The 17,372-nt window shown below is 39.6% G+C and overlaps 1 protein-coding gene across 1 annotated transcript in view; it reads left to right on the forward strand.

The window, feature by feature from the left end:
* FHIT (fragile histidine triad diadenosine triphosphatase) overlaps positions 1 to 17,372 on the forward strand; it is a 1,715,999-nt gene that overhangs the window by 370,989 nt on the left and 1,327,638 nt on the right. The window contains exon 3 of the mRNA XM_043975945.1: positions 8,156 to 8,241. The gene's annotated coding sequence lies outside the window, so the exon portion shown is untranslated. The remainder of the gene's footprint in view (positions 1 to 8,155; positions 8,242 to 17,372) is intronic.

Genomic DNA, 17,372 nt, shown 5'->3' on the forward strand with positions numbered 1-17,372 from the left:
AAACCTGTTAAAAAGAGATACCATTCTGGGAGGGGGAAGAAGAGGGACAGGATGAAGATCTAGCAATAAAATGTTTGGATTCTGTTTTTTTTTTTTAAAGAATCCTCTCCACAAACATGCAGACAAGTGATCATCATACCTTTGTTTGAAGTCTTGTTATGAGAGGAAACCCATGACCTTCTAAAGCTCTATTGTGTACTTTTTGGCTAGCTTTTAATTTTTATATATATTAGGAAAAACCAAAGGTATACAACACTAAGAGAGTTGCATTATTGTCTATGCTATTTGTGTCATGAATGAGATGTGTAAATATATTTCTGTGGACCAAAAAGATGTCAAAAGACTTACTGTCTTTAAATTTCTTGCACTTCAGAGTCTTTCATGACTCAGTTTAAATGTGCCTACTTGTTTAATGCATGTCAAGCACCCTTGTTTGAAGTAACCAGGGAGCCCAAGGTGAAAAGTCTTCAGGAAGGTTTAACAAGCTTGGAGTTTTTCTAGCAAAGATTTTAGTTTGAGGTGACTGCTCATAGTGGGGACATTTAGGGCTTTGACATAAATTGCTTCATTATGGAAGTTTGATGAGAAGTCATCCAGATTATCTTCATGAGTTGGGTTTTAAATGATGTAAACATATAGACTCTGTGGGTATGAAGTTGAATGTCGCTCACTGAATGATGTGGAAATACCCATAATGGACAGGAGTAATCTTCAGTAGTTTACCACAAAGCATTTCACAAGAGAAGTCATCACAAGGATGTCATTAGAGATTCATGATGTGGAAAGGACATGGACCATCAACATGTAGTGACAATAAGAGACAATCAATAGACAACTTGTGTGTTCAGCCATTGGTATCCATTCTATGTCTAAACATCTGCATCAGGGGTTGTTGTTGTTGTTATTATTATTATTATTATTATTATTATGCAGGGCAGTGAAGGCTAAGTGACTTGCCCAGGGTCACACAGCTAATAAGTGTCAAGTGTCTGAGGCCAGATTTGAATTCTGGTCCTCCTGAATCCAAGGTATGCATCAGGGCTTTTTAAACTGGGGTTCGCCAACCCCCAAGAGATCCATACATGGCTTTCAGGAGTCCTGTGAATTTGAATGGGGAAAATACATCTTTATTTTAATATCATTAATTTCCTTTATAATCCTATGTTTTATTCATTAAAAACACACCATGATTCTTAAAAGGAACTTATAGGATTACTCAGACTGCCTAGAGACTATACCACAAAAATGGCTAAGAGCCCTTAGCAAGCACATAGTGTCCTTTTGGAAGATTCATAGGAGGGCATAGGCAAGGTTATGCAGGTTGAAAAGGGCATCATGGGCAGTGATTATTACCTATAATGATGTGACCACAGATCTGTCACTATTGGCCCTCGATAAGTGGAAGGAGAGGTTAGGAGATGAAGTATGGGAGAGGTCTTTTAACAAAATGAGTATTTCTGAACCCCTAGAGACTGATCGCACTCTTAAAAGATCCCAACCACCAGCTAGTTTGCAACAGGACTAGTCAGAAGGACCCACAAATAACAAAGGACAGACTATCCCAATTTCAATGGACATAGTGAATGAGGAAAATGTTCTAATAAAACCCATGAGGGTGTCATGTTTGTGTTTCTGCTCCAGGCAATCCACAGGTATTGTGTGAGTGCAAACTGGTTTGCCTTCTGGCAGAAAGAAAGAGACTGGAGAAACGGATCTTGGTTCTCCAGTTTTTCAGAAAGGTTGTAATACTTTATAGCTGGCTCAAAAATAAAAACCCAGGAGGGAAAAAAAAGAAATAGGTCCTGTGGAAAAAGGAAATTTTAAAACAGTGACATAAAAGTAATAGGCTGCAAGGGGCAAAGATTGTGATGTGAGCCTGGAAGGGGAGAAGGACCTGTGCGTATTTGGAGTTTTAAAATTCTAAGCCCAGAAAATAGCTCTGGACTTTTAAAAATGGATGTAGCTTCTTATTTTCCATGTGAGGCTGAATGGTATTTCTTGAAATGATGTCATGAAGAAAGACTGAGTGGTACATAAGCAGCATGTGACTAACTTTCTTACACATTGTGAGATTTATTGTTTTCCTTGAGAATGTATTTGGGGTGTGATGGACTACCTCCTAAAACTAGCTAAATCTAAGGGCCAGTCCTTGCACCTGGTGATCTACGTGGGAACAAATAAATGATAATGCCAGAAAGAATCTGGAAACGATTTCTAATGTTCGAGATTCCAAGCAGGGCATTGAATGACTTAGGGGCAACTTAGGGGCACATATTTTATTTTTATCATGTTGGTCAAGCTGTGTCCTTGGCCCTTTTCAGTCCAACATTTTTATCACGGGCTTAAATGAAGAAAGAGACATTAATCTTAGGAGATTTGCAAATGAAACAAACCTCATAGAGCTAACTAGATGACAGAATCAGTATGCAAAGTCATCCTGACAGTAGTCTGAAACTAGCATGAAATTTAATAAGCATAAATGTAAAGTCCAACCCTTGGGTTAAAAAATAAAACAAAACAGCTGAACAAGATAGGATGGCCAAGGTATGACTAGAAAGCCCATTAAAACCCAGCTAAAGGGGCGGCTAGATAGCACAGTAGATAAAGCACCGGCCCTGGATTCAGGAGTACCTGAGTTCAAATCCGGCCTCAGACACTTGACACTTACTAGCTGATTGGAAATGAGGAGGGGTTTTCTAGTCTGGAAATATATGCTCTTGAGAAGCAGGTTGGGAATGGGTAAGAGAGAAGCAGATTTCTTTACAAGTTTACCCTTGAGGTTGAAATGACATAACCAAAGGCCACCTGGGACAAGTGGAAGAGGCTCCATTGCTGATTGATTCAGGGACTCAGGCCATCATAAAATATATTCAGAGAGCCAGGTCATTGAGGAATGTGCTTCCATATATGGCTATATCTGGTAGGATGAAAGAATCATAGGGCTAAAGTTGGAAGGGAATTCAGAGGCCAAAGTGTCCAAGCCATTCACTTTATAAGTAAGGATACTGGGAAGTTAAGTGATTTGTCCAGGGTCATGAAGGTGGTTATGGCAGTCGGTGGCCCTCTGGGAGTAGGACTGGTGAAATGTCTGAATCTCCCCTCTACATGGCAGGAAGAGGACTCTAAGGAGCACACCATTCTTGGGGAAATAGGCATAGAAGTCATATCTTGGTTTCCATGACTCCACCAATATAGATTTCAAGTTACTGAAGGTTTAATAAGCAGGAGATTCTTGGATTGTTTTAGGCTCATGTAAGAATTCTCTTTCAGAGTGGTTGACTTTCTAAAGAAGATCCATAATTTCAAAGTAGGAGAGGCACATGGAAGCCCTATTATTGGAGGTTCTTAAATAAAGGAAGGCTAAGACATGTTTTACCAATGCAATAGGATGACACAGGAGAAGTGTGAGCAAGCAAGTAATGTGATTAGACTTGTGTCTTGCATATATACATTGTGGCAACTGTTTGGAGTATGGATTGGAAAGTGGAGAAGTTGGAAGCATGAAGATCAGTTGGGTAGTTATTGCTCTTATCTAGGTAAAAGGGAATGATTTTGATGATGATGATGGCAGAGGTTGTAGTTGTGGTGGTGGTGGCAGCGGTGGTGATGATAATTATAATGATGATAGCCAATATTTATATAACATTTTTTTATTATTTTTTTTGGTGAGGCAATTGGGGTTAAGTGACTTGCCCGGGGTCACACAGCTAGTAAGTGTCAATCATGTGAGGCCGGATTTGAACTCAGGTACTCCTGACTCCAGGGACCATGCTCTATCCACTGTGCCACCTAGCTGCCCCTTACATAACGTTTTTAAGCTTTATATATAGTAGCACCTGGGAGATAATTGCTATTATTATTTCCATTTTACAAATGGAAAAATTGAAGGTGAGAGGTCAAGTTATTTACCCAGGTTCACACAACTAGTAAATGTCTAAGACAAAATTCAAGCTCATCTTCCTGACTCTAAGGAAAACACTCAATTTACTATAATCCATTCACTTAACCAATGTCTGCCTTGGTTTCCCCATCTATAAAAGGGAGAAAATAACAGCATCTGCTTCTCAGGGTTGCTGTGAAGAGCAAATGAAATAATATTTTTAAAGTGCTTTGCAAACTTTAAGGTGCTATATAAATTCTACCTATTATTATTACTCTCATTATGCCACTTTACAGTGATACCTTTGTACTCCAGTTCCAGAAGACAGAAACCTGTTTTATTTCTCCATGTTGAACCCTTGTTCTATACTATTACATTTCCTTTGTGTGTGGACTTTCATCTGCTTGCTGCCAGCACCCCTAATTGACTCCTTTTTTTTATTTGTTTACCTTTCTTCTTCCTAAATTACTCATTTTCCTTATTCTAACTCCTTGATCTTAGGAGCCTCGTTTTTTATTTTCCCCACTACCTTCCCTTCCAGCCTCCCTCCATCCCCATGAGAAATTCAAAGCTCTAGAACCTTGCTGAGTTTCTAATATCTGAGAAAAAGGTACTAAGGAGAGGAAGCGGTCTAATTATCACAAGTCAAGCTTTTCAAATACAGTGTTTCTGATGTTCTTTTGTACACAGTTCACCATAAGATGTTTGCTGGGCATCGCGGGTGCTCCACCATATTGTCTGATATTCCATGGCCTTGCAAACGGATTCCTTTGGCTCTGGTATTCCCAGCTCTGTTTCTTGTATTCAGTGGGCTGACTTCCCCCCTACGCAATTGGCCTCTTGCAAGGCTGGCCTATTCTGCAAAGGTTTATTAATCTTGATTTAATGTATTCATATTAGAAAAATGTAACGGCAAAAGAATAAAGCTTATGTAGGCAACACAAGTCCCCCCGGGTGTTCAATCTATATTACTCATAGCAATGCAAAGCAAAAATGGCAAGTTATATTAGCTAAGTTCAGAATACAAAAGGCAATATTAATTTCATAGGATGTATAAAAAGATATGCAAATGTGAACCACTCCCAGGAAAAGAGTATAATACAATACTCCAAGCTTTGAAATTTTGTAGTTTCATAAGCATGTGTTAAGAAGCATCACTTGCATAGTGTGTTTATGTGTGTATATATATACATACATAAACATATGTGCTTACACATATGTACACACAATGTATATACATGTCTATGCCTGTGTGTGGAGTACTATACATGTATGTGTATGTGTATATATGTATACACATACGTTGCTTTTCATCATGCAAACATTCTTAAGAGCAGTATTCTTTTTGTTTGTTTGTTTTGTTTTTTTGACAGGGCAATGAGGGTTAAGTGATTTCCCCAGGGTCACACAGCTAGTAACTTTCAAGTGTCTGAGGCTGGATTTGAACTCAGGTACTCCTGAATCCAGGGCTGGTGCTTTATCCACTGGGCCACCTAGCTGCCCCAAGAGTAGTATTCTTTTCCTAAGCTATATGAACCTCGGCAGGATGATTGGGGTTTGGAAAGCCATAGACTTATTTCCATATGTCCACTTGTTCTTTGGAAAAGTATCCTACTTCATCATTTTCCAATTAAAAACATAATCCATTTCCAATCATCTCATCCTCTTTGGCTGAAGTTTGAAGTTCAAATTTCTGAAGCTGAGTCTTCATATGATAGCCAATAATGAGAGATTTGTTTGGGGCTGATGTTGACTTTATTTCCCTCCCAAGTTCCCTGTGTCTCCCCCATCAGAATGTAAGTTCTTTCAGGATAGGGATTGTTAATTACCTTTTGGGGGGGAGTCTTTATATCTTCAGTGTCTAACACAGTACCTGACATCTAATAGCTGCTTATTAAATACTTGTTGATTGACTGATTAGTGATTTACAAACAGCCTTGAAATTTCAAAACCAATATCCCTCCCCATTCATTTAGACCTCTAAATGCTTGTGGAGCTCATTAATTTGAGTAATAAAGAAGAATGAATAGGGGCCTCTCCTAGAGTTACCTCTGATACTTATAAGCTAGATAACCACGGCATGCATCTTTTAGACCCTTTTCTTTACCTGTAAAATAAAGATAAGATTACTTGTATTCACATAACAGGGTTTCTGTAAGACTCAAAGGATATAATTGTAACTTGCTTTTTTAGACCTTAAACTGCTTTGTAAATGTCAATTCTTAATATTGTCGCCATCGTCATCTCTCCTTTATTTTTGTTATTCTCCTCATCTCTGTTTTTTATCTCATCTTTTTTTCTTTTTCTTTTTTCTTTCTTTTTTTTTTTTTTTGCAGGGCAATAGGGGTTAAGTGACTTGCTCAGGGTCGCACAGCTAGTAAAGTGTCAAGTGTCTGAGGATGGATTTGAACTCAGATCCTCCTGAATCCAGGGCTGGTGCTTTATCCACTGTGCCACCTAGCTGCCCCCCACATCTCACCTTTCTTTCGATGGAATTCATATAGAAATAGTCCTAAGACAAGTTGCTATCCTGCTATTATTATTTTCTATTTAATGTTCTACAGACTATTGCATAGGTAGCTGAAATAATTGTTTTTTTCTTGTAATTGAATAAAAATCGTGGCATATATGATCTTTTTCTTGCTTTGCAGAGTTTCTTCTAACTCTCAAATTCTGTGATTCTGTGATCATTATCACCTCCCTCCAAGGCTGCCGTCAGGAAAGTGCGAAAGACATGAGAGTTATTTTTCAACCTCTTTTACCGTGTGCTTTGTGTATGGGGACTTCATTTTCATTTGAAATCACAACTGAACATGGTAGCTAAGTGAAGACAATACCTGTTTCAAAGGTGAACTTCATTTAAGCTGTGTGAAGATGGGATTTTTCCCAAGGAGAAGAAGAATGGTTAAGCCTTTCAGTGAGTCACAGAATCTCAGCACTAGAAGGGATGTTGGTGGTCATCTAGACTAAGCGGTACTTTATAAGGCCTTTTTACAAGGTACTTTACACCCAGCCTTTGCATGACCATGTCCAGGGATAAGAACCCCGCAACCTCCCAAAGAAGACAATGCTCCTTTGGCAGAACTCGAACTGCAATGAAATTTTTCCTTACATTGAGTCACAATCTACTTTTTGGCCACTTCCACACATTGGGCCTGGTTCTGCTCTCTGAGGCCAGGAAGAACATGTCTAAAACCTTTTTCCCCAAAGCATTCTTTTAGGGTCTTGAAGGCAGCTCCAGTGGTGTTCACCTACATTTTGCCTACATCACGTTGGGCCAATTTGATAAATGTTAGTAAGACATTACAAATTAGTTGAGCAAAAGCAGTGATGGTTTGCAATGGTTACAATCATAATGACGTTTGTATAGTGATAATAACATTTACATGGTGTCTTGAGATTAGTAAAGTTTGTTCCTCACAACAACCCTGGGTGGCAGGTGTTATTAATATTCCCATTTTGCAGATAAGGGAACAGAGACAGAGACTGGGTGACTTGCCCAGGGGCATGTGTCAGAAGCTGGATTTGAACCGAGGCTTTCTTACCTCCAAATCCAGAGCTTTTATTCACTTTGCGTCTAACACAAACACAGTATCTCCAGTATAGAAATTTACTTAAAACTTGGTGGTTTAGGCTTAATTTGACAATCACTAGTGTACAAAGTACAGATGATCTGAGACTCTTAAAAATTGAATGCGTTATTTAAGCTCATCAAATGTAGAGACAATTCCTTGGTTTTGGGACTGATTTTCTAATGTAATAAATGCTTATTGATATATGTTTTATGTATGCACATATATGTGATACATTACAGACACACATATACATGTGTAAGTATGTCTATGTATGTATGTGTATATAGAGAGACAAAAGAGAGACAGAGATAAAGAGAGACAGAGAGATAGATAGAGGGGTGGGGGGGAGAGAGAGAGAGAAAGGGAGAGAGAACAAACCAGAACAAACTTATTTGAGACATCCTTATATATGTGTACCCATAGTATTTCCTTCCTCCCAGTAGAGTATAGAGTCCTTGTGGGCAGAGGATGTTTCACTGTATGTTTTGTATCCGCAGTCACCTGGAATGGTGCCTGATAAACAGTATTTGTGGCATTAACTTTACTAGAAGTTGTCGGTCCATTAGAAATAATGGCACAGCACCTGTAATTCAACCTTTCATCAGGAAAATAGGAATTCACTCAAACCTACCTTTTAATATTTCTGTTTCAGAATGAGCTATGACAGATTCTTTACTTTTAATTTCTTTTTCTTGTGTAGTTGAATTGCCAAAGTTCTCCGTTTTCCTCTGACCACCACAGCCACCTGAAATCAGTGACTTTGGATATTAGCACTCTCAAGACCAGGTCAGTCTTCCTTTTTGGGGGGAGAGGGGGTGGGGTTTGAAAAAAATCAAAATGGACTGCCTGGTCCCAACCATTTTCTGGAACTTCCTATGTTATGCTCCCACTCAATACTCCCTGCTCTGTGGATGAGGCTTGAGTAAGGAGGGGCGGGATTGACGATTTCTGTTTTCCCACACTCATCTGGATTCATGAGCTCCACTCCCCCTGCAGATGAATGCATACTGCATTTGTGTACACAGAGCATGGTTGGTTGGCCTTGCCTGATGGAGAGGTAGGGCATCTGCTTGAAGGAGATATGTGCTGTCCTTGGTGCTGAATGTCCTTTGATATTAAGGCCTGAAACTGAGCCTCATGGAACTTAGCATATGGTAATGTTTGACTGTTATCCCAATATTTCCCTTTTCAACCAGATCTGTTACATGGGAGGAATGACCAAATGCCAGCTTTTGCTGACTTGCCATAATGCATACCAAGTATAAAGTTAAGCAAGCTGGGTACAGTGGAGAACAGCCGGCTAAGGAAGCAGGAGATTTTCAAGATGAATTTGTTTGATTTCAGTGTATTCCTATACTCCAAGAAAATAAGGGAAAGGGTTGGGGTCCTTGGGTGGATGGGACCATGATAATGGACAATAGAGAGAGGGTTAGGCCACTCATTTTTTGTTTAACTTCCAAGGAGAGTGACCTTTAGACAAGAAAGGGAAGAACAAAATGACTAACAGGGATTTGATATCAACCATGTCACACCTAGCACTTGGCTTAGATGATCTTCATCCTTGGAAGGAAGAAAGCATTTATTTAGTATTTACTTTGTGCCAGGTTCATTAAGGTACCAGGTGGGAGGTCAGAATTTTGAAGTCCAGAACTCAGAATCAGAGCTGGGAGGAGAATCATGGCTGGCTGGCCTGGGCCCCTCCCCAAAATGGAATTTCCCATTAGGAACTCATCAATGAAGGAAGAGTTGAGGATGGCAGAGGGATATTTCAGGGAAAGGAGAACACAATGGTCTTTGTGATTTCAGGGTGAGGAAGCTTCAGGCCTTCTTAGGGAAGTGCTAAAATGAGACAGAGATTGAGGCATAACTTAAAGTCTAGCAGTTAAAATCAGAGTGAGGGTGGGGATAAGGGGAAATGGGTTGGACTTGATTTCCATTGAGGTCCCATCTAATTCTCAAATACTGTGATTCTGTGAAAAGACTAAATTTTCGTCCTTGCAGTATGGTTTCCTCTTAATAGCTAACATTTATAGAGTGCTTGCATGTTTGCTATACTCTTTATGTATTGTTACATTAGATCCTCACTGTGAAGTAACTACTATTATTGCCCCCATTTTACAGGTGAAAACACTGAAGCTAAAAGAGGCAAAGGGACCTCAATAATTCAATTTTGCTCTCATCACAAACATAAATGAAAAAGTATTTTATTGTTGTCCTTAACACACCATTTTATTTCTGTTGCTTGTATCACAGAATCTCCAAATTATAGAATTTGAATTTGAGACTTGGAAGTGACCTAAGTATAAATATAGCTCAACCCCAAAACCCTACATGTACCCCACCAATAGTCTCCCAGTCTCTGTTTTGGAGACAGAATGCAACACTTCCTGAGGTAGCCGTTGTGAGGAAATCTTTCACAAATCTGATGTTCATCCTTCCGATCTCAAGCTTGTACTTGTAGATGGGATCTGTGACTGTAGTTGGCTTGAGGAGGGACTCTGCACAAGCCAGTGTCTGCAGATGGGTCCACTTAGAGCCAAAGATGGAGTGAGATAAGTCCTGGTGATGGTTCAGTTGCTGTGAGTTGCCTGATGACATTCAACATGGCAGTGAGAGAAGTGGCTGCCTTGCTTATCCAAATCTGCCCTGGCAAAGAGTGAAATGCCAAGTACCCTATATTAGTATCATATTCAAGCTCAGAAAGGAAATGGAAGCTGCCAGTGAAAACCATGGGGCATGGAGTTAACACCCAACAAAACTAATGAATAATGAATGAACAAATGGATTCTGCTATATTTTGAATCTGCCATTATTTGAAATTAATAAATACGCATGTGTATACATGTGTATATATAACCACACCTAGACATACACACATATGCCTACATTAATACATATATGTGCACATACACATACATACATACATACGATATGACTTGTTTGGCAGAGATGGGGAACCAGTGTTTCTCCATAGGGAAAGCATTGAACAGGAGGTGGTATAAGCTGCTTCCACACTCCAGTATACTGGTCAGTCAACTCATATATTTGTAGCGGCCTTCAGTTCCTGCCATCCTTCGCCTTCTCCTTGCCCCATCTCCTTCAAGGCCCAGCTTTCATGTCACTTATTCCACAGCATCTTTATCCCTCATGTATAAAATGAGGGGAACTCATAGGACTTGAGTTCTGATCCTGGCTCTGACACTTGCTACCTTTGTGACTCAGATAAGTCCCTTAATTTCTCAACCTCATGTTTCTTACCTGTAAAATGAAAGGGTTGAACTAGATGAACTCTGAGGACCCTTCTGGCTCTGTCTTCATGATCCTGTGGTCCTTTAGCTGAAGGGACTTCCCCCTCATTTGATCTCACACTGCTCATTGTTCCTCTTATGCTGTCATTAATGAGACAGTGGGGATATCACATGATATGAACTTGAGGTGTATTTCACCACCCTGGTTGCCCTCCTCTGGACATTTTCAAGTATATTCTTGTCCATCTTAAATCCTGGTTCCCAGGCCTGAAGAGAGTTCTCAAGAAGCACTTAACATTTCAGTGCCCCAGGTAACATTTGAAGAATATAAATTGCACAGTTGTTGTTACCCTGCATTAGCAGAAAAATTCCTCCCAGGGACTTTGCTGTAACAAAAAAAAACCACTAATCTTTTCCCCCCAAAAGTATGTATTACATTCATCTATGTACTTTTGGTATCTTGCCATTCCTGATTATAAGCTTCTAAGCACCTTCCATAAATCTAGTGGAAAGAATATTGGATTTAGAGCACTGGGTTTTGGAGTAAGAAAAATTCGTCTTTCAGGAGTTCAACTCTGGCCTCAGACATATACTAGCTGTGTGACCCTGGGCAAGTCACTTAACCGTGTTTGCCTCAGTTCATCTGTAAAATGAGCTGGAGAAAGAAACAGCAAACCACTCCAATATCTTTGACAAGAAAACCCCAAAAGGGGTCACAAAGAGATGGATAGGAATGAAATTACTGAACAACAACAAATTGGATTCAAATTCTAGCTTCAGCACTTATTACCTATGTGAGCTTGGCACATCTGTGTACAAATTAAGTAAACACAAGCTGATTTGGGAGGGAATGGAGGACGAAATCAGGAAATGGGTCATAAAGAATGTGGTATTTGAACTATGTCTGCTTCTGCAACATGAAGGGGAAGGGGAAAGAAGTCTATTTCAGGCACAGGAGATAGCCAGTGTAAAGACAGAGAGAAGGGAGACAGAGACTCATGTATGAGGAACAGAAAAAAGCCAGTTTGGTTGGACAGCAGAGAAGGGAAGTAGGAATAATATCCAATAAGGCTAGAGTAGGTTGGAATTAGGTTGTGTTAGACTTTAAAAACCAAACAGAGGAGTTTATATTGGATCATAGTGGCAACTGGATGCCACTGGAATTGATTGAGTAAGGGAGTGACTTGGTCAGGTCTGTGTTTAAGGAAAATCACTTCAGCAGCATTGTACAGGATAGGCCAGAATAGGGAGAAACTTGAGGCAGGGAAACCAGTTAGTAGGCTGCTGCAATATCTAAGTGAAAAATGAAGAGGGTCTTAATAAAGATGGTGGTTATTTGAATGGAAAGAAGAGATTAGAGGTGAGAGATGTCATAAGGGTAATGATAATAATAGTATCAATAACAACAATAATGATGATAGGTTTTTTGTTTGTTTTTTTGGTGAGACAATTGGGGTTAAGTGACTTGCCCAAGGTCACACAGCTAGTAAGTGTTAAATGTCTGAGGCTGGATTTGAACTCAGGTCCTCCTGACTCAAGGGCCAATGCTCTATCCACTGCGCCACCTAACTGCCCCAATGATAGTTTTTATATAACACTTTATCTTACCTCCTTTAAGGATATTCATGTTATATCATATTTGAGGAGGCAATCTAATTTTAATATAATTTAAGCTAGATGGTAGGGGAAACTTCCTACCAAGAGCTGCCTCTTAGTAATTCTGTGAGGTTGATACTATCACTATCCCATTTTCCAAGCAAGGAAACTGAGACTGAGAGGTCAAGTTTCTTGCCCAGGATCCCACAGTGCATATGTATCTGGGACAGGATTCAAATTCAGGGCTTCTTAATTCTATATCCAACAACTTATCTACTGCTGTCTGATATGGCAAGATTTGGAAGCTGCTTAGCTCTGTGGAGTGAGATGAAAAGTTGGGAATTACACCATGATTTTAAGCCTCTGGTACCAGATTGATATTGATGCCTTGGAATGAAATAATGAAGTTTTGAAGAGGACAGGATTTGAGGGAAAAGGTACTGAATTTCATTTAGGATATGTTGAGTTTGGACTTCCATTTTGAAATGTCTAATAGGGAAGTGGTGATGGGGACTGACCCATAGGGGAGGGACTGGAATGGAGCATATCAATCTATGGATTATTTACATGGAGATGATACTAAAACTCATGCAATGGGTGATGAGGTTGGCAGGAGAAAGAGTGTGAAGGGAGAAGAGGGCAGAAGACAGAATGTTGGGGTATATCCTCAGTTAGAGGGTGTGACATAGATGATGAGCCAGCAAAGGACACTGAAAACAGGTAGGAAAAGAGCCTAGGAAAAGTGATACTGGGAAAACCCAGAAAGGAGAGAGTAAGGAAGACAGTATGGGTGGTGGTGGTGGTGATGATGATGATAACAAGAATGATGTTGACATATAGAATTTGTATAGTACTTTTAAGAATTTGTAAAAGTTCTAATGTTCAGTTTGTTCCTATTGGTTGGTTTGTTCTTATTGGTCACTGGTGTCAGATGCAGAAGATAGATTGAAAAGAATGTGAAGCTTGATAAAAGACCATCAGATTTGACAAGAGATTGTTAGTAATTTTAGAGACAATACTCTGTTGAGTGATTAAGTGAGAAGTCAATGCCGAGGAAAGGAGATGGGAAATTGAGTGACAATTATAAGGAGCTTGTTAGAAGGCCAATTTGGCTGGATGGTAGTATATATGGAGGGGAATACTGTATAATGAAACAGGGAATGGATGCAGTCCGTGTGTGAAGGGATTCAAATATCAAACAATGGGATTTAATCCCAAAGGTAAAAGGGAGCCACTATGGTTTATTGAGTAGGGGAATGTCATGGTCAGAGCCACTGTAGAAAATTCACTTTTGTAGCTGTGCAGAGGTAGCAGAAAGACCAGTTAGGAAGGAAGCTATTCAAATCAAAGAAAGTGATTGAGGTTCTGAATTTAGGTGATGATTATAGGAGTGGGAAAAAAGAGGTCTGTTAAGAGATGCTGTGGAGGTAAAAATTTCAAGATTTGGTAATTGATTGACCAAGTGGGATGAACGAGAAAGGATGATTGGAGCGGGGTTCAAAACTGGGTGACTAGGATGCTGTTAATGCCCTCTGAAGAATGGGGAAACTCAGAAGGGTTGATTTGGGCGGGGATGAATATAAGTTCATTTTTGGAAATGTCAAGTTTCAGGTGTTTGAGATGCTGCCTTCGTGTGGAAATGAAGGTAAGAGGTATTAAAATCCAATCAAAACCTCTCTCCACCTATGGTGCAGTAGAAAGGGCACTGAATTGATAGTCAAATGACGTGGGTTAAAATCCTGCCTTGGCCATTCAACTGTATGTTCTCAGGCAAATTATATGATTACTCTGGGATCCTGTTTCCTTATCTGTAAAATGAAGAAATTGGGCTAGGTCATTCCATATTCCCTTACTACTCGAAATCTCTGGTCCCATGAGTCTGTGTTCTCCAGTAGAACTAGAGAAATTGATTTGAAACAGGGAGAAATTTGAAAAGTAGGGAACTGACCCAAATCACTTCCTACTGCGAAAAAAATAGTCAATGATTTGTCTATTGACAGATATGCGATCATAGGATCATTGATCTAGAGCTAGAGGGGCCTCAGAGGTCAATTTGTTCCAACACCTTCATTTTAAATGAGAAAACGGAGAGAGCTTAAGCTCACACATCACTCCTAGGAGGCAGAGCCAGGATTTTAACTAAAGTCCTGTGACACTCAAATTCAGCGTTCTGTCCTCTGTGCTCCCTTTAGAAACATTCATTAAACACCCACTACATACAATTTAACTTAACCAGCATTTTTAAAAAGTGCCTACTATGTGCCAAGCATTTTTCTAGGCCTCAGGGGTATAGAAACAGGCCCTACCCTCATGAAGTTTCAGTCTTCCTGAAGATTAAGGTAGTGAATCAGACACACAAACTTTTGTCTTTCCTTTGAACAAGTTCCCTTTTAAAAAATAATAATAATTTTTTTCACTCTAATTTTTTTTTGACTTTTGAAAGAAATTCTGCAGCTTGATATCATGTATTATTTCTCTTGATCTGAATCCATGGTGATATTTTTCTTAAGACCATTGTCTGCATGTGTATTCATCTCAGAAACATTACTTGCTCCCACTTCGTGTTTCTCACCCCTGTGTTTGTAATGACATAATAATTATGGGAAATATCAGAGGATTTCAAGCATAAACAGTGGCTTTTCAAGTTCTTTTCATGAATATTAGATTCATTTTCTTATTAATATTAGCCTCTTGCCAAGACTTCTGAATGTTTGTAATTTATATAGCAAGTGGCCTGGGGAGGGAGGGTGCTTGATTCAATACTTTACATGGCATGAAGCCTACTGTTGATAATCTATGGCTATAAATGTATTTTGGCTCCCAATAGTGGGTTAGATGCTCACTGGTCTGTTCTAGGTGCAGTAATACCATTTTCAATTTTAAGAAGAAAATACCTAAAGCCTTCTTCCACTAGTGCTCTGTATTATTTTTTTCATTCTGTGCATCTTATAATAACAACTCCATCCCCCATCCTTTTTTATGATTTTAGAATCATTTTTTAAGAGTGAGAAAGGTACTCAATAACCATCTGTTCCAAGCTATACCTGAATAGGAATCTCCACTGCCACACATGACAGATGGTCATCCCTCCTTTGCAGACCTCCAGTGAAGAAGAACCCACTACCCTCCCAAGTAGCCCATTTTACTTTGAGATAGTTCTAAGATGACAACAGATTTCTTGATTTCCAAACTCTACTTGCTTCTTTTGTTGATCATAGTTATCAACTGGAATTAATGCTTCTGTGTACCAGGAGTCTACACATCTATCTTTAGCCACTGTGTTTCACCTGATTACAGTAGGTTTGACTTTTTATCTCTTCTGCCTTCCATTGAGAGATGACAAGGCATAGTATGTTGAGAGCTGACTGTGCAGTCGGAAAAACCCAGCTTCAGAATTTGACTCTGACACATCCTAGACAAGTGGTCATTTGGACTCTTACTGCCACAAATGCCATAGAAAGGAACTCTCAATATGCATCATTGGAGGTTTCTGCACACCAATGCATAAGGTATTTTGATGCCCACTCTCTGCCATGTCCCCAAATGCTAGAAAACTAACTTTACATCCTAAGAAAGCTATTAAATTATAACAGCAATAAAAATGTGTGCTCTGTAGACCTTATGTCACAGTGGAGACAATAAAGTTTTCAAGAGGAAGCCGGGACTTACCCTGCCCAAAGTAAGAAGAGTAGCCCACCATCCTTTACCCAAGAGAAATTGACATTGAGTTCACTTTATCCAGTAAGTGAGAAACTCATGGGACAATTCCCACAATGGCTTATCTTCCATCCTCCTTTGCCAACACTGGAGTTTCTTCCTCCCACTCTCCTTTTGATGATGACTCTGGCCCTTTTCCAAGTACTACTTTCATTGCCTTGTTAAGCAAGGACATTGCCTCACTCTCATTTATGTTTGATAAATGTCTAGTGTTACCTATGGAGTAAACCAATTGAGGGACATTTTTGTTCATCTTAGAAGATCTCCCATGAAAATGTTCATTCAGATTTAATTCAGGAGAATCAGAGGCACGGATTACTTTAGACTTATCCAAATAAGACCTTGTGACTCTGACCACAACAAGGATAAAGGGTCAGCATTAGACATAGGACAATAGATAAACAAACAATCAAGAGTCTTGGCAGAAGGCTGCAGCTCTTCATTTCTCAAAATTGGGAATGCTATGACTGCTTTTAGAGTGGATCAGTGAGAACCTGGCATGTAAATTGGAAAACAAAAACTCATTATTAATATCCATAGAGAGGGAGGAGGTCACTGAGTTCGGAGGCCAAGGCTTTGACTTTGAATCTCAGATTTGCTACATGCTCCCTTGGGAAAGTCAAACAATGCTTGGGATTTCTGAAACCACCCCCCTTTAGAGACAATTGTGGTTAAGTGACTTACCCAGGGTCATACAACTAGTGTCTGAGGCTGAATTTGAACTCGGCTCCTCCTGACTCCAGGACTGGTGCTCTGTGCACCTAGCTACCCTGGAGCCTCTCATAATATAAGGGGGTTGAGTCAGATGTCTCCAACGACCCCTTCATGATATTAATTTCTGGAAGGAGCCTGAGTGACAGAATATTGGCTTTGAGTTCGGAAGACCTAAAGTCAAAGCTTGGCTCTGCTGCTTATTACCGGCATGGCCTCACAGAGTCTCTTAACATTTATGGGTCTTAGTTTCTTTAACAGCTGTAGGTTGTGCAGTGGATAGAGTACTGGCTGGGAGTGAGGAAGACCTGAATTCAAATCCAGCCTCAGACACTTACTAGCTGTGTGACCCTGGACAAGTCACTACATCTCTGTATGCTTTAGGTTCCTTATCTGTAATATGGAGGTAATAATAGCAGTTGCTTTCCAGGGCTGTTGTGAGGATAAAGTGAGATAGTATTTTTAAAGTATTCTACAAACTACAAAGTGCTACAGAAACATTAGCTGTAATAATAATGATAAGAATGTAATTTATTGCGATTATCAACCGTAAAATAAGGGGATTGGTCTCAACGACATCAGTGAACCTTTAAATCTCTGATACTTTCTCATTGAGTGACCAAGGACAAGTTATTTCATTTCTCC

Source organism: Dromiciops gliroides, chromosome 1, assembly GCF_019393635.1.
Source record: "Dromiciops gliroides isolate mDroGli1 chromosome 1, mDroGli1.pri, whole genome shotgun sequence".
Taxonomy (NCBI): Eukaryota; Metazoa; Chordata; class Mammalia; order Microbiotheria; family Microbiotheriidae; genus Dromiciops; species Dromiciops gliroides.